General features: G+C 49.9%; 1 pseudogene; it reads right to left on the reverse strand.

Annotated features, from left to right (window-relative positions):
• Positions 1-713: 713 nt before the first annotated feature.
• LOC124975839 (SH3 domain-binding protein 5-like) lies at positions 714-16681 on the reverse strand (annotated as a pseudogene).
• Positions 16682-20925: the final 4244 nt, after the last annotated feature.

Here is a 20925-nt window from a genome sequence, read left to right on the forward strand (position 1 = left end):
CCCAGGTTGCTCTCTGTTGTTTGGGGTCCCTCTTCTTTGGGAAGAGATACACATGTTCCCAAAGGCTGATATGAGATCTGGGAGCAAGTCTGGGCTCCCAGATCCCATTGGTGTGAAAGGGACAGATGAGCTACTAGAAGTAGCCTTTCTGGGGGTGGTGTTGGTCCCCTGAGATGAGCCTAGGTGTTCCTGGGTGGGCAGGTGTTGGGGAGTGGCATTCAGGGTAGGAGCTCCAGTGCTTCCTTGCCCCTGTTTGCTCTTGCTTTTGCATTTTCTGGGTGCAGTGGTAGTGCTCAGGCCAGGGTCCCTGTTGCTGTTCTGTCCCAAGCTTGCCCCTTGGTGCTCTCCGGGTTTGGGGGTCCCTCTACTTTCTGAGCAAATGCTCATTGCTGTTGTGGGAGTAGTCAGGCCTGGAGACAAGTCTGTCCTCCCAGTGGCCTTTGATGTAACTAACCCTGTCAGCCTGGAAGGGGATGGAACTTGTTTCTCACAGGCAGACTGGGGCTGCCTGTTGTCAGGACAAACTCTGGCCACACTCTGGGGGGCAGCTGCAGAGGGAGACGCCAATGCATTTGATGTCCCAGCAGGCCTTGCAGCCTGGCTGCCAGCAGAATGTGCCTGGGTGCTGGCATGGGAACCCATGGTGTGGTTTTGATGTGTGTCAGCCCCAAGGGCTGAGTGCTTTGGACTGGCCAAGGCTGGGGGACCTGCAGTCAATGGTGGGACTGGGACTGCTCCTGGACCTGGAGCTGCCAGGTGTACAGATTGAGGGCTGGCAAAGGAGAGGGACAGGGGAATCTTCCCATGAGGAATCCCAGGGATTTGTGGAATGGTGGCTCCACAGATGACAGCCTGCTTCCCAAGCAGAGCCTTTTGCCGCACCCTTGGAGCTGGTCTGCTGGTGCTGTCCACAGGTGAGGCCCTGTGTGTTCTGTTGGGCTTTGGGCCCTGGTGAGAGGGGAGGAAGCTCCTACCTGAGCTGGATGGAGGTCCCACATGGAGGGACTGGGAAGGCAAACTGGTATTCATGAGGGTGGACCCAAAGGGAGCCACTGGCTGTGGAGCCAAGCCTGCCAGTGTGCTGGGAGAGGGTCTGGGAGGAAGGGCCAAAGCAGCAATTGGCAGGCTGTGGGGGAAGAGGACACTAAGGTTGGAGGTGGGAGGGTGTCTCTGGGATGAGACAGCAGAGTCCACCCACATTGGGGTGGAGGCTGCCACAGTGGTGGTACTGGGATGGTGGAGCAAGTTCTGGCTAAGGCCCAGGGATGCCACAGGTCTGGCCACTCCTCCCAATGCAGCGGGGTCCCATGCATGGGCTTGGGGGGCCATGGTAGTGCTGTCACACATGGCCTGGGTCTCACCCATCAGAAGGCGGTTGATGCGCTGCAGAACTTTCTCCTTCTCCCGGTCTAGGTCCTCAGCAGTGACTGGACAGGCCAGTTCCAGAGGTGGTGGCAGCCTCAGAGGTTCCCCTCGGTGGTGAGGCAGCAAAGGAATCTTCCGTTTCCGTGGCCTGCCGGCATCCCCAGTACCTGAACCCTTCTTCCTGAGCAATGGCTCTCCCACCCTACCTTCTGCCACCTTCTCAGTGTGGGCCTTCTTCGGTGGAATCCCTGGGGATGAAGAGCATCCCAGGGGCAGCTTACGGTTGGAAGGGCCTGGAGCCCTCCTCTTCAGGCTTGGGAAACCTCGACTGGAGCTGTATGAGCTGCTGATGGCATTTCTTTTGTGGCAGGAACTCATACAGGTGGCCTGGGAGATGCCAGCTCTGTCTTGGGAGCTCTGGGTGCAGATGTTTACCTGCAGAGCCCCAGGTCTGGGCACAAAGGAAGGCAGGCGGCCATGGGACACCAGGGGCCTGAAGGCAGATTGTTCTCCTCCAGTCACATGGGAGCTCCCCCTCTGACATTTTCTTTCCTCGGGATCTTCTGCCTTCTCAGACTCCCCTTGGCCACTGTCTCCAGGGGCTCTGTGTACAGTCTTCCCTGGACAGTGGTCTTGGACAGGCCTTAGTCCTGCAAGCTGGCAAGCAGCCCCTTCCTGCTCCTGTGCCATAGGAGGCATGTGCTTGATGATTTGATGGTCTGTGCTGCAGGAATCGGTGGAAGGTGCAGCAGACAGCAGCATCTCCCTCACCAGACCTGGCATGCGGAGGATGGAGGACATGTCCGCGTCTCCCAGGAAGTGTAGAATGGTCTTCAGGATCCTGGACATGCATCTAGGAGGTGCTCCACTCAACCGCCAATGTGCCCTTGCAAGCCGGCGGCAGGATGATCTGTGAGTGTCCCCGTGGGACCAGGCAGCCCAGAGTGTCCAACCAGAATAGGGAAGTCTGCGGGAGCTGTGATAGGGCTTCATGGGGGACGCCACTGGCCAGTCCCTGGTGGCCACCGGTGAGGGACAAAGCTTTCCCTGGGACATACCCATGGCAGTTATTAGAAACGGCGCAATTCAGAAATACAGCGGCGAGTGGAAAGGGTTCTCCTGCGGCCAACTGGTTTCAGAAGAAACAGGAGTAAGACCTGTTACCACGATGCAGGTAGGGAAGGAAATGGCTAGAGAACCCTGGGCACGTGCAGAAAACCGTTGACACAGGGCATGAAGCAGGCTCGTGCCAGCAACGGACACGCACGTGCAAAGGTGCACGTGCAAGGATGGGCATGCAAAGATCCACAAGGGCACGAGGCGGGGTCGTGCCAGGAACGGACATGCATGTGCAAAGGTGCACTGCAAAGGTCCACCAGGGCACGAGGCAGGGTCCTGCCAGGAATGGACAAGCACGTGCAAAGGTGCACATGCGAGGATGCGCATGCAAAGATCCACCAGGGCACGAGGCAGGGTCGTGCCAGGAATGGACACGCACGTGCAAAGGTGCATGTGCAAAGGTGCACGTGCAAGGATGCGCATGCAAAGATCCACAAGGGCACGAGGCGGGGTCGTGCCAGGAACGGACATGCATGTGCAAAGGTGCACTGCAAAGGTCCACCAGGGCACGAGGCAGGGTCCTGCCAGGAATGGACAAGCACGTGCAAAGGTGCACATGCGAGGATGCGCATGCAAAGATCCACCAGGGCACGAGGCAGGGTCGTGCCAGGAATGGACACGCACGTGCAAAGGTGCATGTGCAAAGGTGCACGTGCAAGGATGCGCATGCAAAGATCCACAAGGGCACGAGGCGGGGTCGTGCCAGGAACGGACATGCATGTGCAAAGGTGTACTGCAAAGGTCCACCAGGGCACGAGGCAGGGTCCTGCCAGGAATGGACAAGCACGTGCAAAGGTGCACATGCGAGGATGCACATGCAAAGATCCACCAGGGCACGAAGCAGGGTCGTGCCAGGAACGGACATGCACGTGCAAAGGTGCATGTGCAAATGTGCACGTGCAAGGATGCTCATGCAAAAATCCACCAGGGCATGAGGCAGGGTCGTGCCAGGAACAGACATGCACGTGCAAAGGTGCACGTGGAAACGTGGGCATGCAAAGATTCACCAGGGCATGAGGCAGGGTCGTGCCAGGAATGGACACACACATGCAAAGATGCACGTGCAAAGGTGCATGTGCAAAGGTCCGCGTGCATGTACCAGATGCAAGAGGGATAGTCACAGAAACCGCGTACCTGGAGCATGCCTGGATCCTGGGGGGACTGTGGAGCAGGGGCACTCGGGTTTTGGATTCAGAGCCTGCTCCACCAGCTGACCCATTGACATTTCCTGATCCTCTGGGAAGGGTTGTACATGTTGGTTGAAGGTCAGCAGTTGTGGCAATGGCAGGGATTCCTCCTCTCATGCTGATGCAGCGCTCCTGCTCCTCTCCAGAGGTGTCCAGAATGGCTGCACAGCTGCACTGGAGTCCAGTGGAGGTGGTGGGTGGCAGGAGGGCTGAGCAGTCTCTGGCTGGCAGATAGAGTGTGGCTCTTGGTGCATGCAGTAGGTGGGTACTAGGGTGATACATGAGGGTTTTCGTTGGTGGTACCTGTTCCTCCAGTACAGGGAGAGGCCCGTGCCTCCTTGAGGGAACTCTTCTCTGGAAAGGTGGGCAATGGCTCAGGCCCCAATATGCACACTCCACAGGCCACCAAGGGTGGAGGAGGGTGGTGGGCTGGAGCAGGGCTGCCAGCAGGAGACGTCTTGGGCCTCTGAAGTGGGGAAGCAAGGACAGGAGATAGGCGGTGCACCAGCACAGGACTGGTCCTGCAGGTGTGCCGTGAATGAGCAAGCGGGGATGGCGTCACCAGGATCTAACTCACTGGGCCTGGGACAGGACACTTCCTCCACTGTCACAGTGAAGGTGTGATCCAGCGTTTGTATCTAGTCTTGATCTGGTGAGCGCAGGCGGTGGTGGGTTTGACAGCTAGGTTTGGAGCTCTTGCAATGGCAGGAATCCCTCCACCCATGCCCCGCCCCAGAGCTGTCAGAGAGCTGTCCATGGTCCTGCAAGCGCTTGGCCGGAGAGCTGTCCGTCGTCCTGCAAGGGTCTGGCCAGACAGAAGGAAAACTGCTGGGGAGCAAGTTTCCTGGTAGTGGCAGCTTGGGATCAGGGACTGTCTTCCTGCACTTCCTCTGGGAACACTGGAGGGGACAGCTGCTGAAAAGAGAGCATGAGTACCCCCCAGTCTCTGACTGAGGGCTTCAGCAGGGCAGGCAGGGAGGGACCAGTACCCTGGTATACTGTCCTTTCCCTCCATAGGGAAGCCAGAATACCCCAGCTCGTGTGCTCACAAAGTTTGGTTTTATTTATGTTTGGGCTTCTCTCTTTGATTTTTGTATCAAGATTCTCCAATTGTTTGAGTGCATCTTTGCTTAGCTGTTCTGGGGACACTAGTAGGCCTCCTACTGATTCCACAGTGGAAGACCTGTTCACCTTTGACCAATTCAATCCAACACAGACACCTTACAGACCTAGAGGTCCCCTCAGCATTCACTGTTGGGAGGTTCAATCTGTCAAGCGTATTGGTGTCCTGCAGATGGAAGGACACCCTGCCAGAGTTAGGTGTGAGTTTTGGACCTCAAGCTTCCCATAACCTACTGAGCAACCATGCATGCTCTTCCACCCTCAGCTGTGAAGATCTGCCACTCTTCATCGCAGGTGGAGTGCTGGGTGGGTTTCTGGACTGGGAAAAATATTGTGAGCAGTGCCTGGAGAAGCCAGGCAGGAGGGAGCCTCAGCTGGGACCACTGTCCAAAATGGATGCTCCTTGGGTCCTCTCACTGCCTGCAGGTCCTCCCAGGTGCAGCCTGCAGGGTGAAGGTGTCGCTGGTGCTCATGGTGCCTGGTGCTGTTACTCCCAGAGGTGAATCCTCCTGACCCCTGTTGGTGGTGCTGCCTGGCAGGCTGCAGTGGGGACCCGGGCCCTGGATGGAGAGGGATCACCCATAGCCCAGATGAGCTGTGTGCAACCACAGACTAGCACTCCTCTTCCAGTGGTGAAAAAGTTGGAGTGGGGTTGCCAAGAACGTGAGCCTGAGACTCGGTGTGCAGGACCTCCCTGTGACAGCACAGCTGAGCTGGCACTTATCTTGAATCTTCCTCTGGGGTGGCCAGGACCACTACTTGCCCAAGTGTAGTGAATTCATAGTACTGTCAGGAAAATGGCTGTGAGATGGGGTGTGTCCCCCACTGTAGGCCTCCCCAGAGGCTCTCAGGCTGGGAATCTCTCAGTGTCCTTTTTCAGACCCCTTTTCCTGCTGCATAGGGTGGAAATCTGGACACCCTCCTAGATCATGCCTGCCTCTGGTGTCAGGGGCGCTGACTGCCTGGATGAAGGCCAGTCACTTGGCCACGCCCAGGAGGTCCTGAAGCCTGAGATTGGTCAGGCTCTTTAATTTCTAATAACAATGGTAAACACAGTCTTTATTTCTTGTTTAAAACAGCAATTATAAAAATTATAAAAACAGCCTATAAAGAAGGATCCCAGCACCCAAGGGGCCCTCATCATTGTCATTGGGGTGTACCACCTTCATGTTTTACTTCTAGAACAACTCCCCTTCCCATGAGAAAGAGGGAGTCCTTAGGAAAGCTTAATGTGGGGCTTTCTCAGGAAGGTCATTTTGACATGCTATGTACAGTTAGGGTGGGGACATATTGACTTAAGAGGTGACATGGTGGAATCAGGAAAACGAATGTTAAAGAAATTGAACTCAGATTTGACCAGGATTCCTTGAATGTGGCCTTACCTTTTTGAGTGTATGCATGGTGTTGTATGCAGGTGTCATGCAGTCATTTAAAGAAATGTACATTGTGACCACAGATACACACCTAGAGGATGAACTTGCACATATACTAAGCCACACGAAGTCTTCGCTGTGGTTGTCAACAATGTTCTGATTCACAAAGACCTTTCTCTCCCTCTTCCTAGATGGAACAGAATCTGGAATCCTGGAATTGCCTTTGAAGGTTCAAAATTTTGTTTTGGACATAAGAAAACATTGATGTTGAAAATGACTGTGAAAAAATTGGGTTATCAATTGATTTCTAAATGTGGAAACAATATAGTAATACATAGTTCTTCTATTATGTATAATATAAATATGTAATTGCTTCCACATTATCAAGTTAAATTTCATGAGTATGTATTTGATCTCCTTTAAAGGTTATACCATCAGGACAAAACCCCATTTTTATTCTCTCACTGGGAATTATTTATTCCCACACTGAAAATTTTTCTTAGAATTGGGTTCAGTTTATATTTGGATACTTAGAGTCATATATTCATGTTCTAAAAAACATCTAGAGTTGCTTGCATATATCATCTAGTAATTTGTTTTTAAATTGAATGTAATGATATGCACACACACATACACATGTACCTAGATTAGGTGTTAATATCATCTGCAGGAGGAAACAGAAGCACACAGAAGCTACAAAACATGCCCAGGATCCCATATGGCTTCCGTAGTGAATGTTTGTGTCTCCTCCTAATGTATATCTTCAATCTCTAATGCCAGTACTTGCATGGGGCCTGTGGGAGTTAAATTAGATTTAGATAAGGATATGGGGACATGGCTGCCAAGATGAGTTGAGTATTCTTAGAAGGTGAGGAAGAGACCAGGGCTCATGTGTTCTCTGCCAAGTGAGGACACAGTGAGAAGGCAGCCAGGTGTGAGCAAGTAGCTCAATCTGCCAGAACCTTGACCTTGAACTCCCACCCTCCCAATGGAGAGAAAAAAAATGTTTTTTAACATTTCCAGGTTCAGGTATTTTGTTGTAGCACTGCAGCTGACTAGGACAGCCAGTGAAGAGACTTTGTGAATATCAAAATGAAGTGATGTATACAAAGTGGTCTATGAATTTTAGCTATTGCAGTATCATCTTCATCATCATAACCATTTTTCATAACCAAATGGCATAGGGGCTATTTTCACACCTAATCCAATTCCAAAGGAAGCCACTGGACTTTGATCCAGGAGACAGAGGCTATGGATTGCTCTAGATGAGCAGTACCCAGATTTGCAGGTATTTTGTGGCCACTTTAGGGACCTACATAGACCTTTGGCTGCTCTGTAATTGAGTTTTTTGGGCCATCATGAGATTTATACCCCTGGTCAAGTCAACATCATCCCCTTTTAGGGTGACCAAGTTAATCATAACCAGTCATTTACATCTCGAGTCATTCAAAAATCAATATGAATTTTCTCTTCCTCAGACACCTGTTAAAACATGAATGACAGGTGATGTCACTGAACAACTGACACAGGAGTAGAGAGCTCGAAGAGCCTGAAAAGGAGCCAGGCAATCAGAGAAGAGATGATAGCAAGGCTAGAGGAGGCCAATCTCTGTCCAGGGGGCTGTGGTCAGAGCCAGCAGGGTTCCTTCTGGGACCTTCTCAGGATGGAGCCTTGGTAAGAGAGTAGATATGACCAGCCATTAGCTGTGTGGAAGGAGGATGGATTTTGGATTCTGGTGGAACTAGATTGGTATTTTAGCTTTACAATTTATAGCTAAGAAACTCTGAAGAATTAGGTTCAGTTACCTGAGATTCAGTTTTCTCACCCACCAAGTGGGCACTGTAAATTAACCTTCTCCACAAAGATGGAGTGCAGATGTATGAGGTTATATTTGCAAAGCAATTTTTTTTGGCAATAGGAGGCTGGGAAGTGCAAGAGGAAAGGGTTGGGAAGCCAGAGAAGCTGGTTGACATCCTGTCTTTTCAGCTTCCTACTTGATTGACTTCAGATAAATCACTTTACTACTCTGAGTATCAGTTTCCTTGTATTGGTATAATAACAGAACATCCAGCCTACATTGGTTATACTGAGGTCACACACTATATGACGTCACACACACAAAGATTTGAGTGCAGAGCACAGAGCAGTGTATGAGCTTGATGAGGGTGCTATTTTGTAAATCTGGTTCTTATCCACCCCAAACTGCTGCCAGAGGGAGTTGTTAGTTCTTGTTGACTCCAATCTTGATGGAGTGCTGGGTTTTTCAGGGTCCTAGCAAGAAAATATTGTCATTTCCACAGTAGGTAAGCTGAGGAGTGTTGGTAAGTGATAGCAATACCACAAATATATTAAATTAATGCAATATCGAATAAAAATAACACACGCATGGTGCAGGCAGTCCCCAACTGAAGACAGTTTGACGTAGAATTCTTTTTCAAAAGCAGTTTTTATTATATTCAAGGTATTAAAGCAAGTACCAAAGAACCTTGTAATTTGTATACTTTATCACTCAATAAAAAATAAACCACTACAGTATGAAGAGATATACAAATGACTAAAGTATACAGCTCTGACAGCTAACAGACAACATGAAATGGGGAGGTTGCTTTCTTTTATAAATGCTAAATTTTCTTGTAATGGGACAAATAGAATAGTGTTTCTAAATATGCATAATCATAAAAATAAAAAGAGCAGTCTTAACACTTATACTATGAGCATAACAGACTCCATTGCTTCTATTTCACAGCCTTAGCCAACACGTGCCTACTCCCTTTCCTAGCTTTAAGGATAATCTCCTCTGAGGAATACTAGTGTGGTATACCATTAAATAACTTATTTTTAAAGTTACAACCTACAGAGACATCAACAGCTTGTCAAGCTAGATATAACAATGGGAACCATTCTTCAGAGCACTTCTCTTAGAATAAATCCCCTTGACTGGCAGGATAAGGTGTACTATAGAACCTTCTCCCCAAAGCCACAAATCCCCTTCTATGACCTGTCCCTGTTCCCCCATCTCCCCTTCCCCACACTCATATTCACCTTCCCCCCAGAAAAGTGCAGTTCCTGGTAGCCTTCCTAGAAAATGGTTTTGATGGATGTCCTAGCGTGCATGCTTTTAAAAAAACCACTTCTCAACATCAGAGGTAATGGACATGAATTGTGTTCTTCATTTTAAACCTTCACTAGGTCAAAAAGGCATTCTCTGAGTATTTAATTTAAAACTATATTTAGATGCTCTGGAATATAATGGGAGAGAACATCTCACTATCCCCAAGCAAAATGGGGGTCAGAAGGGAAAGATGAAACCTGGCGCCCCAGTTTGGCCAAGCTTCCAGCCCTCTTCCTGGCTGGGTTCTTTCACAGGAGCTAATTATTGATTCCTCAGCACTGTTGCAGGACTGCTCTGCAAAGGCTGTGACCCTGGTCACAGTCCACCTGCAATAACCCTGGAAACCCAGCTCAAGAGCTCTTACCAGATGGAAACCCTTCAGCCCTCAAGGTCACTGAAACTTCATTAGTGTAGTTTAGAGTAGATGCTTAAGATTTGGCATATATTATTTAATATATTATTAGCACAACATTCTCCAGTTTCATGTATAAATATTGATTTGTACATGGGCCAGGGCCCTGGATGCCACCATATTTTAGGTCAGCAACAATCCCATCTCTTTCCTTGGAGACCTGAAGGGAGAGATGCTTCACCTGGTCTCCAAGGCCTGGCCCTCAGGGGAGGTGTCACTTTGGCTCTTGGTCCTGCTACCACCACCACTCTGGTTGCTGAGACCTCCATTGTTGTTGGCTTTGCACCGGTTTTGTTCTCTGCCCCTTCTGCCCTGTCTCCTCATTCTCCCTCACATTCACGGCAGGAGGCCCTGCTGCATTCACTTCAAGGACCCGGCACTGGGAACATCTTCCCAAACTCTGACAGGGACATTGGGTTGGACAGATCCAGGCTGCCAGATTCTTTGACTGCAGGGAACTGGTCAGATATCTCAGATGGGCTCAGTGGTCCTGAACTAAACCTGACTCAAACTGAGTTTTTGAGTCATCTTCAAACACAAAGTTACTACAGAAACAGAATCTGGCTCAGACTGGCTCCCTACCTGGTCCTCCAAAGACCTGCTACTGCCCTTGGTGACCACCACAGCCCCCAGACCCCTTGGCACTGAAGCACGGCTGAGGCTGGTGAAGGATCTCATCTGAGATCCTCCCCATGTTCTTCAGGGCTGCCTAGCACTCGCCCTTTGCCAGCATCAGTGTGGCTTCTTGATCATCCCACTCTTCTTTGAATGTTCAAGCTGCAGACAGTACTTTCCCTTGAGTTCAAAAAGCTCTGGACTTGTTGATGGCCCTCTTGAGTTTTTTCTCCAGCTGTCACATGCTGCCTATGGCCGCATTGTACCTGGAACCTGGCTGTAGCCTCCTTAAGCACCAGCTTGCTCCTCCTCTTGGTCTGCCCCACTTCCAGACTCTCCATCTCCTGCCAGGTCAACTGCAGCCTGTCATCCTCCAGCAGCTGGAGGTCACTCTGACTGCATCGAGCATGTCTGTGGCCCTCTGGACATCCTGAGTGGCTTTCTGAGCCTGCCTCACCCATGCCCCGCTCCATGCCTCCCAGTAGGGCTTCCAGTCCTCCAAGGCTTTGCCAATTTTCCTCACCAGTTCGTCCAGTTTCACTGTTCCCTCAACTAGATCCAAGAGGAACTTGTGATGAGCATTCTCAGGTTCAGTCTCCTGTCTGTTGATAGCATCTGTGGATTGATTTAACTTCTCCAGTTCTCCCTGTATCCAGGGACCCACCTCTTCCCCCAACCTGCTCACTGCTGCCTCTTCACAAGCCCAGCAAGATCAGGGAAGCACTGCGGCTGGCACCAGGGAGGTGCCCCTGGCCAATTGACTTGGGAGTTTTTGACTACAATGATGCAGAAATGACATGCATTCAGTAAAAACCATATTTTGAATTTGCATCCTTTCCTGGACCCGTTATAAATAGTATGATGATCTCTCATGATGCTGGACTGTGGCTGGAGCCCTGCTCCCAGCCAGCCTCAGGATCAGGAGAGGAAACATCTGACCCTCTACAGTGGGCTGTGGCCCTCTTCAGTGGGCTGTGACCCTCTGCACTGGGCTGTGACTCTACAGTGGGCTGTGGCCCTCTTCAGTGGGCTGTGGCCCTCTACACTGGGCTGTGACTCTACAGTGGGCTGTGACCCTCTACACTGGGCTGTGCTGCAGAGTGAGGATGTGGTAGGTTCACTGCATTAGTGCAGTTTGGACTTTTAGTATTTTCTGATGGGTTTACTACAATGTATCCCCACATAGGTGAAGAAGTATAGGGTCAGACAGGGTCAAGGGTCAACAACATGCAATAGTGTTGTGTTCCAGAGACAGCAGCAGCAGAGATGTCAGTCATTTGGGATGGAAAGAACTGTTGTTCTAGTGTTTCTTTTTGAACCATGTGACCTTGAGGTGTCTCCCAGAATAGAGAGTCCCTCTCCACCTTACTGGTTTAGGACAGGGCTGATGGGCTTGCTCAGAGCAATAGAATACAGTGGAGGTTGGGATACCAGCAAGCGCCAGACCTGGCCTTGCCTGCCATGCTCTTCCTTTTGTGCTTCTGTCATTTGCCAACAGAAGAACGTGCTCTGATGGATCCAGAAAAAGGAGACCCATGGGGGAAATCTGAACCCAACTAGCAGCCTGGACCAAGTTTAGCCAAGACCAGGAGAACAAAGTCACAAATGTTTGTTCTAGTAGCCACTGAAATGTTGAGGGTGTTGGCTACCCCATGAAACTGACAATACATCCCTCTGAATTAAAGGGGACAAGAAGAGGCGTGTTCCTGGACTGGACTGTCAGCAGTTTTATAAGAGTGGTGAATGGTTGTCCAATGACTTTCTAAAGACCCATCATGTCTCCTCAGTCACATCAGAATACACGATGAGTTTATTCTGCACCTAATTTATATTTCCATGAGGAAAAAATAAAACCTTCCTAATTACTATCAAAAGAGGGGTTCATGCAGTGCCAGAGAACAGCTCTTGGTTGGTCCTCACCTTGAGGTTTTCCACCTCTCTGTTGGCTGGACTTCCATCCCTTCCCATTTCTACTGAGACACTTAATTTACAGAGGGCCACTTAGTCTGCCGCAGAAAGCTGCCATTTGCCATTTGCCGCCTTGGACTTGATCACACAAAACCTCCTGGCCATGATTTTATCTTAAAGGGTAGGTTGATTAATGCCCCAAGAACAGCAGTTCAATGTGAATTCTGACACCTATCCATCTTAACAGTCCCAGGGTTGAGGTTAGGATCAAAATGAGATTTCCTGAAAATCCTTACTTTTTCTCTCTTATTTTTATTGGTGCATGATAGGTGTACATAATGGTGGGATTTGTTGTTACATATTCATACATGCATGCACAAAAATAATATAGTTTGACCAATATCACTCCACAGCACCCCAGCCCCTCCCACTCCTGGTCCCTTTTCTCAACTGATCTTTCTTGATTTCTATAAGGTCTACCCCACCTTGGATTTCCTTTTTCTTCTCCATCTTCACATATGAGAGAAAACACATCCTGTATTTGTGCCTCTAAGTTCTTCAGGGATATAGGTGTGTAGGTTTTTCCTTGATGTGTCCTTAACTGGTATTGGTATGTGTGCAATGCTGGCTTCACAAATTTGGAAGTGTTCCATCCCTTTCTATTTCATGGAGTAGTTGGAAGAGTCTTGGCTTTAGTCCCTTTTTAAAGGTTTTTGGTAGAACTCAACTGGGAGTCCGTCCAGGTCTGGGTTTTTCTTTGTTGGAAGGTTTTTTATTACTGCCTCTATCTCATTACAAATTATTGGTCTTTTTAGGTTTTCTATTTCCTTTTGATTCAATTTTGGTAGGTCATATTTATTATCTAGAAATGTAACCATTTCTTCTAGGTTTTCAAATGTATTGGAGTACAAATTTTCAAAATAGTCCCTAATGACCTGCTGGATTTCTGTGATGTCTATGGTGATTTCTCCTTTTTCATCCCTAATTTTGTAAATGTGGTTTTTCTCTTGGTTATGTTTGCATAGGGGTTTATCAATCTTGTTTATCTTTTCCAAGAAACAACTCTGTTTCATTGATTCTTTGTATTATTATTATTATTTTTTTCTTCTCAAGTTCATTACTTTTGGCTCTGATCTTAATTATTTCCTTCCCTCAATGCTTTCTCCTCCATGTCAGCCTGGCTTTTAAACCTTTTCCCATTTACACTGTGCATGGTGTGGGCATCCTCAGTAGAGGGCGCTGAAGGGACATTGCAGGAAGCAGAGGCCTCTAAGGGCTAAGCTACTGCACCAGAGCTCCCTGATGCTGACTTGAGTCCATGCCAGGACAGCATGGATCAGGCAATGGGATTCTCAGATTCTGAGGAAGGTGTTGTTCTTCAGGAAAATTTTCCCAACTCTTTCCAAGCTGATCTTAGGAGATGGTGCCCTTGTGATCAATGATCCAACTTTAGTGGCAGCCACTTGGCTCTGAATTCAGGACACTGGTCCCACCCATGCCCACCTTCCTGTGGCTGCAGAGCTGAAACACATCAAGTGTTTCATCTCAGAGGAAAATATCCAGGATATCAAGGAAGTACCAGCACAAGTCAGCCTCCCAGACTCCATGATTGGCACAAAAAGGAAAAGCATGGGTTTTGAAAAGTGGCTCCTAGAGGAAGGCTCAGGCACCCTTCTTTTCCTAAGTACCCCAGTAGAGTTAGGGGTGCAGATAAGCAAGTCCATCACTGGGGCCTGAGGTCAGAACTGGAGCTGCTGCTTGCTTGCTGTATGCACCTGAAAAAAAACCTTTCTTGGTTTTCTTCATCGATGACATTAGGACCCTGGAGGAGGCTGAGTTCAGTGAAGTCATGCAGACAAAGCCCAAAGGCCTCAGCACAGTGCCCTGAACATAGCAGGTCCTCAATCTATGGCAATATTATTATTATCATCATTATTATTTGTGTTAGTCAGCTTTTTGTAGCTGTGACCAAATTACTTGACACAAACAAATTAGAGGAGGAAAGATTTGTTTTGTCTGATGACTTCAGAGAATTCACTTCATGGGAAGCCAACAGCAAGGCAGAAACATGGTGGAAAGGTGCAGTGAAGCCAAGCTGCTCAACTCCAGGCAGCCAGAAAGCAAAGAGAAAGAAAGAGGAAGGGGCCAGGAACAAGACAGCCTTCCAGGGCAGGTGCCCAGTGAACTACTTCCTCAACTAGGTCCCAACTCCCAGGAGTCCATCCAGTTCCCAAAGGATTAATGCATCAAATGGATTAAGCAACTGATGAGGTCAGAGTCCGCATGATCTGGTCACTGCTGCCTAAGAGCCCCGCCTCTGAACCTTCCTGCACTGGGGACCATGCTTTCAACACAGGAGTTCTGGAGGACATTGCAGATCAAACTATAGCATCATTAATTTTTTGCTGTCAAGCTAGCATCTCGGGCTGGGTTTGTGGCTCAGTGGCAGAGCACTTGCCTAGCATATGTGAGGCACTGGGTTCAACTTTCAGCACCACATATAAGTAAATAAAATAAAGGTTCATTGCCAACTAAAAGAAAACTTTCAAATAGTTTCCAACTACTTGAGCTAACATTTCAATTTTTTATTATTATTTTATTCTAATTTGTTGTACATGACAGTAGAATGCATTTATACAGTTTGATAGATCATACATAAATGGAGTGTGATTTCTCAAAAAAAAAAGCTAGCATCTCCCATTCTTCAGTCTCCTGGGTCTCAGCACAGTGGGGGATCCCCTCTTTCAACCGAGGGTTAGACATATGTCTCAAGTCAGGTAATGCAGATCTTAAGCATATAGTGTTCTGTTTCCCTGAGTGGGAGCACACCAATGACTGTCCTTGCCAGGTGAAAATTTCCAAGGGCCCCCCTTTCTGGCCTTCAGGACCTACCTTGATTTCATCCAATTTCCAAGGTCTCCAGGTTCCCATGGACTCTGGGGACAGTTGTCATCTTTCCAGTTTTTTTCTATTTGCCCAGATAAGCCAAAATTGACTCTGTGGTTTATAACCAGAGACCCCAGCCACTGACGAATGGAAAAGACAGAATCCTGGATGAACCTCTGCAGGAAAGGGCACTCTAGGGCTGTCCCTCAGTCCTTCTGAAGGGAGGACAAAAGCCAGGGTGCATTGGCAGTACTGCAAATGCTGAAAGCAGTCTTTGAGGCCCTAACGGGATCTTGGCCACCAGCCCTCTGAGTGCAAATCCCAATGTGGTTTGCCTTGCTCGTGGCACTCCAGTTTCATGAGTCTCCTCTCTTTGTCACCCTCAGAAGGCACACTCCTACCTCAGGGCCTTTGCACTTACTGTTTCTTTCACTCAAACTGCTTTACCTCTGAACCTGCCTTCCTCAACCACCCTATTGTTGCTGACTTTAAGAAAGCAGTTTAAGTCAGCACAATGATGCACACTTGTAATCCAAGCGGCTCAGGAGGCTGAGGCAGGAGGATGGGGAGTTCAAAGCCAGCCTTAGCAACGGTGAGGTGTGAAGAAACTCAGTGAGAAACTGTCTCTAAATAAAATATAAAATAGGGCTGGGGATGTGAAGCTGTGGTTGAGTGCCTCTGAGTTCAATCCCCAGTACCCAAAAAGAAAAAGACAATAATGCAGTTTAGCATTTGCCACTTGTCAAGCATTTTGTTATGTCTTGATATATAGTTTTTTAAAATTGTAGTTGTTAGGAAAATAAGAATGACCTATCTTCCTCCTGCCTCTCTACCCAGCGATATTTTTGTTTTATGCCACACTTGTAACGTTTTAGTGTTCATGGGCGTTCAGCCTTCCAATAAAAGATCTCCTGGCTTCTTTTCAGAGCAGCCCTTTCACGTCGGCTCACCACTGACACCGAGAACCAAGAGCTTCCTGAGTCCACAGAGCAGACGCACCTGTGCAGCCACTCATGTTGGGGCTGTTAACTTCCGCACTGCATTCTGGTACACATATTAATGCACATTTTTACATATGCACATTTCCAAAAGGCCATGATTGGTGCCAGGTTTCATTTGAAGGTCACCATAATTTGTATTATATTTCCTGATTCAATGAAAGTTTTCTTTCTATGCCTAAATAAAAAATGAAAGAAAATGTTTTTTAAAAAGAGAGTGCAGATACACGCTCAGAGAATGACAGTAACAGCCCCACCGTCTCTAGACAACTTGCTGGGCCTGGCACCCATCAGACATCCGGTGAAGGATGCTCGCCCCCCCTACCCCATGCAGCAAGTGGACAGGGGCATTGGGCATGGGGCGGTCAGGCCAAGGCGGGTTGGCTCAGCGCGCACTCCTGCCTAGGGTTCTGGGGTGGGTGTGTTCGCGAGGGCGGGACCGCAGCGCCATGACGTCACGCCCTGGGCGGTCCCTGGCGCTCGCCCCGCCCCGCGCAGCTGCAGCAGAGCACCGAGCCCAGGAGGAGCCGCCGCTGCCGCAGCCTACGACAGGACCGGAGCCGAGAGGACGCTGCGCGAGCCATGGCTACTGCCTCTGCCGGTAAGGTGGGCGCAGGCGGGAGGGAGGACAGCCCGGGTCGCTCCCACCGCGTGCTCACCCGAGCCCTCTGGCTTGTCCCCCAGGGGCGGAGACCCGGCAGAAGCTGCTGCGCACCGTGAAGAAGGAGGTAGGTGCGGGCCGCCCCTTGGGGAGGGCGCAGCCGCCTTGGGTGGGGGCAGCGGCTCCTGGAGAGGTCCTCCCTGGTGACCCGGCCGCTGCATTAGAGGCGGGCTTACCCGGGTGGGTATCTATTTCCACAGGCCGGTAGGTGTGGCCTGTGAGTTCCGGGGTTGTGGGCTGGAGGTGTGGGGGTTCCTCTGGTGTCTTCAGGCTGTGTGCGGGGGCGGATGCGGCGTGAGGCTCCTCCAGGTGGGGGGCATACCTCGAGGTGTCTGGGTGGGACCCCCTCTTGTGAATGAACAGGTGTGTGGGTCTAGTGAAGGGTCTTAAAGAGAGACGAGCTCCGGGGGACAAGCAGGCCTGTGGCGGGGGCCTTGTTGAATGGGGCTGCACAGGGAGCCCAACGTTCAGCAAAGGGGAGAGGTTCAGTTTGGGGGCATAAAGACTCCCTCCTGCACCCCCACATTCTCAGTCCTCGGAGCCACCTCCAGGAGCCAGGAGGCCCCTCCTTGAGGGTCCCAGGTCAGGGTTTGTAGACTGCCCCTTGGCAGGCAGGGTCTGCTCACCCCTACCTCCCCACACAGGAAGATGACAGACAGGCTTTGGCTGCCCCTCTGCCCTTTCACTGTCCCTTGGACCAGCCTGGAGCTTAGTCCAGCCTCTGGATTCATAGCCAGAGGTCCCTGAGGTGGGAGCATTTCTAGTGTTGGGGACTAAGGATGGCATTTGCATGTCTGAGAATATGTGCATCTGTCTGGAGATGTCCTAGTGCATTTCTAGGTATTGTGTGTATGTGCATCTGCGTGTGTGAACTGTTTTGTGAGTCTGTGTGATGCATAAGTACGTGTGAATGAACAAGGCTATGATTGTGTATGTGTGTGTGTGTGTTACCCTCCCCTTTCACCACCTGCCCCCCACTACTGAGCCTAGCACCCCATTGCAGCCATGTTAGCATCTTCTGAGTTGTCAACCCAAGATCTTGCACGGCTGTAGACCTTGTGGGCCAGTCTGGTTCTTGTGTGTGCATGGGTGTGTATGTGTGTACGTGTGTGTGTGTGTGGGGGGTTGAAGCATTTGGTGGCAGCACTGAGCACTGAGGAACTGAGGAGCCCCTCCCCGTGAAGAGGCAGACAGCCCTCTGGAGGCTGGAACCTGTTGCTGCCCCCTGCTCGGTGTGTGTGTGTGTGTGTGTGTGTGTGTGTGTGTGTATGTATTGACTTTTCTTTTTTAAGAATCATCTCCAGGGCTGGTTGCACATTCTAGTGTTTTCCAATAAGTAAACGTGCAAGATATCTGGGATCCCTCGGAACAGCCCAGAGTTTTCTGGTTAGCCCTCGTGTGTAAGGAAATGGCAGGTTGGTCCAATTGAGGAGGGCAGAATTGAGAAATGGCAGGCAGGAGAGTGCCGCAAAGCCTCTGGGAGGGCTCTGCCTCAGGTCCTGGCCCAGCTCTGCCACAGCCCCCTTAGAATCCTGCCCAAGTCCCTCCCCTTCTCTAGGACTGTTTCTCGTATGCAGGATGCGTTTGTCCTGACTGGTCCAGCCTGCTCATTGTCAGTGTAGCTTGGTTTAGGGGACAGGCTGTGGGGATGCATTGCCCCTAATGGTCATTTTCTGGGCCTCTGTCCTGGCCTCAACCATGTTTGGGGTTGGAATGAGCCTTCTGTGTAACTCTAGGCCAAGGCCAGCTCCTGATCAGAGGGACCTCTTGTCACTGCTTGGTACCTTGGAGGGTAGGGTGTCTAACCTCACTACATTGACCAGATCTGTTGAACTCCAGATCTAGAATCACAGCTGTCAATTGGTGGTGCTTTCTAAATTCTGCATTTCTGGAAGCCATAATTTTAGGAATAAGAGTGTTTATTTACTGGGGGCTACTCTGTGCCATGCTCTGAGTGTGCAGTAGACTTATGAGGTGGGTAGGTTATCCCCATTTTACAGACAGGGAATGACTTGCACGAGAACATCCAGCCAAGAAGGGGCAGATTCAGGACTTAGCACCCTGGTCTGTCTGACATCAGAGCCAAGCTCTTACCCACCCCGCACCCCATACCACAAATGCTTCCACTCACACCTACACAGTGCCACAGCCTTGGAATGTGAGGGGTACCTAGTTTGCAATGTGTATATATAGGTGGGAATTCTGTGACCTGGAGAGTAAGCAGTGTTTCAAGGGCACAGATTCAGTGGAGGGGAACTGGGTCCAATGTGCCATCCTTGAGCTCTCTTTTCAGCATGGGTTCTCTTAACAGTGTGGTGAAAAAAAAAAATCTGCATCCCTCAAAACAGACCTCCTCCCTTCTTTCCTTCCTTTGCTCACCTCCTTTGCAAGGCACATCTCTTCCAGTGTCAGAGAGCCAGTCTTCAGTGGGATAGAATTGAAAGCTGTTATTCAGAAATCAGAGCACCAAATCAGGTCTTCCTTCACCCCTCCCTCTGGGTTCAGAGGAGCCATGTCCCTGAGTGTCACAGCCTCACCCTTCTTTCTGGAAGGTGTGTCTTAATCGGCTTCCCTAGATAAACTGGGCAGCTTGCAAACTTGGCATGAGTCTCTGCAGCCACTAAGGGACTGGCACAAGCTATGAGGCTGGAAGATCTGTCCACTACTGACCTGGGAAGCTCTCAGGACCCAGGACCCATGAAGCAGAACAAGAAGAGACTTGAAGCTCAGCCAGTACTGGGTTCAAGTCAAATCCTGGCGTCTTTTTAATTTTTTTTTAACTGAGGGTTGTGTGTCTGACACCAATTTTGTTGTATAGGTACAGCAGTGAAGCAGACAGGTTCAACCCCTGCCCTCCTGGGGCTCAAATTCTCCTGCAAGAGACAGACCCTGGCAGATCCTCAAGAATAATATGAGCATAATTACAGGAGGCACATGGCACCGTAAGAACACCAAACAGGGGGATAGTGGTGTCACTTAGTGGTAGAGCATTTGCCGTGCCTGCAGGAGGCCCTGGGTTCCATCACCAGCACCACAAAAGGAAATAAAGAAGAGAGAAGACACAAGACAGAGCACAGGAAGAACTGCACACGTACAGGGGGTCAGGGGAGGATTCTCTGAGGGTGTGATGTTGAAGAAGAGACGTGAAACGTTAGTGGGCTTTTTAGGTAGTGGTGTGAAGTAGCTGGGGAAGAGGGAAATCCATTCCAGACAGGGAACCGTATGTGCCAGAGGCTTTGTTGCTGGATGGAGCAAGGTGAATTTGATGAGACTGAAGTAGCTGGAGCAGGGAGGAAGGAGAACTGTGCAGGCTGTAGAGAAAGTGGGGTGTGTGGCCTTACCCTTAGAGCAAAGGGGAAAGAATTTGGAGGATGCTGGGAATATGGAAGGAAGGGAGCAGAGATTGATGGCTCCTGAGTTGCACCACCTTGGAGAAGCACCTGTCTTCACATTTACAAGTGTCAGAGTTTGGGTTTATTCATAATGGGAATGAAAATTACTCATCTGGCAGGATCAACCATGTGAAAACACCCACCAGGTTCACCTGAGCTATTCCAGGGCAGTGTTATGACTTTTCCTTTTCCCCATGTGCCAAGCTGGAGACCAGGTGGCCTCAGCATGCATTCCTCTGGTTAGTTCCAGCCAGCCCTACCCTGGCTCCTTCCTGGCTAACTGGTCTCCCTGCCACCCCTTAATTTTGTTTTGGTTTCCCAGAGCGAGCAGTGACCAGCTTCTCATTGCCATGACAACTGCCATTAAAGGAACCAGCCACGTGATGCCAGTTGATAAGGGAAGCTAAGTGACTAACTGCCTTGTTTTCCTGCCTCTGGCTGGGCCTGGGAGGCCTCTTAATTGGAAAAGAGAAGGCAGGGCCTTGTGGGCGGCAGATGAGACCCAGGGAGGAGGCAGGGGGATGAGGCGGGTCCTGCAGGGGAAGCTGATTTTAGTTCTGTGAGCTGGGGCTGGTGGGAGGGGTGTCACTGCAGAGCCATCTCCACAGCTGGCCAGTGGAGTGTGTTTGGGGATGAGCCTCCCAGCCCAGGATGGGAGAGGAAGACTGGAGGTACCTGCTGTTTCCATGGGAACTGCATGGTTTGACTCAACCCAGTCTTTCTTCATGAACCAGGGCATAGCTTGGTTCCTCCCCCAAACTTGGCTTGCCAGATG

Source organism: Sciurus carolinensis, unplaced genomic scaffold (assembly GCF_902686445.1).
Source record: "Sciurus carolinensis unplaced genomic scaffold, mSciCar1.2, whole genome shotgun sequence".
Lineage (NCBI taxonomy): Eukaryota > Metazoa > Chordata > Mammalia > Rodentia > Sciuridae > Sciurus > Sciurus carolinensis.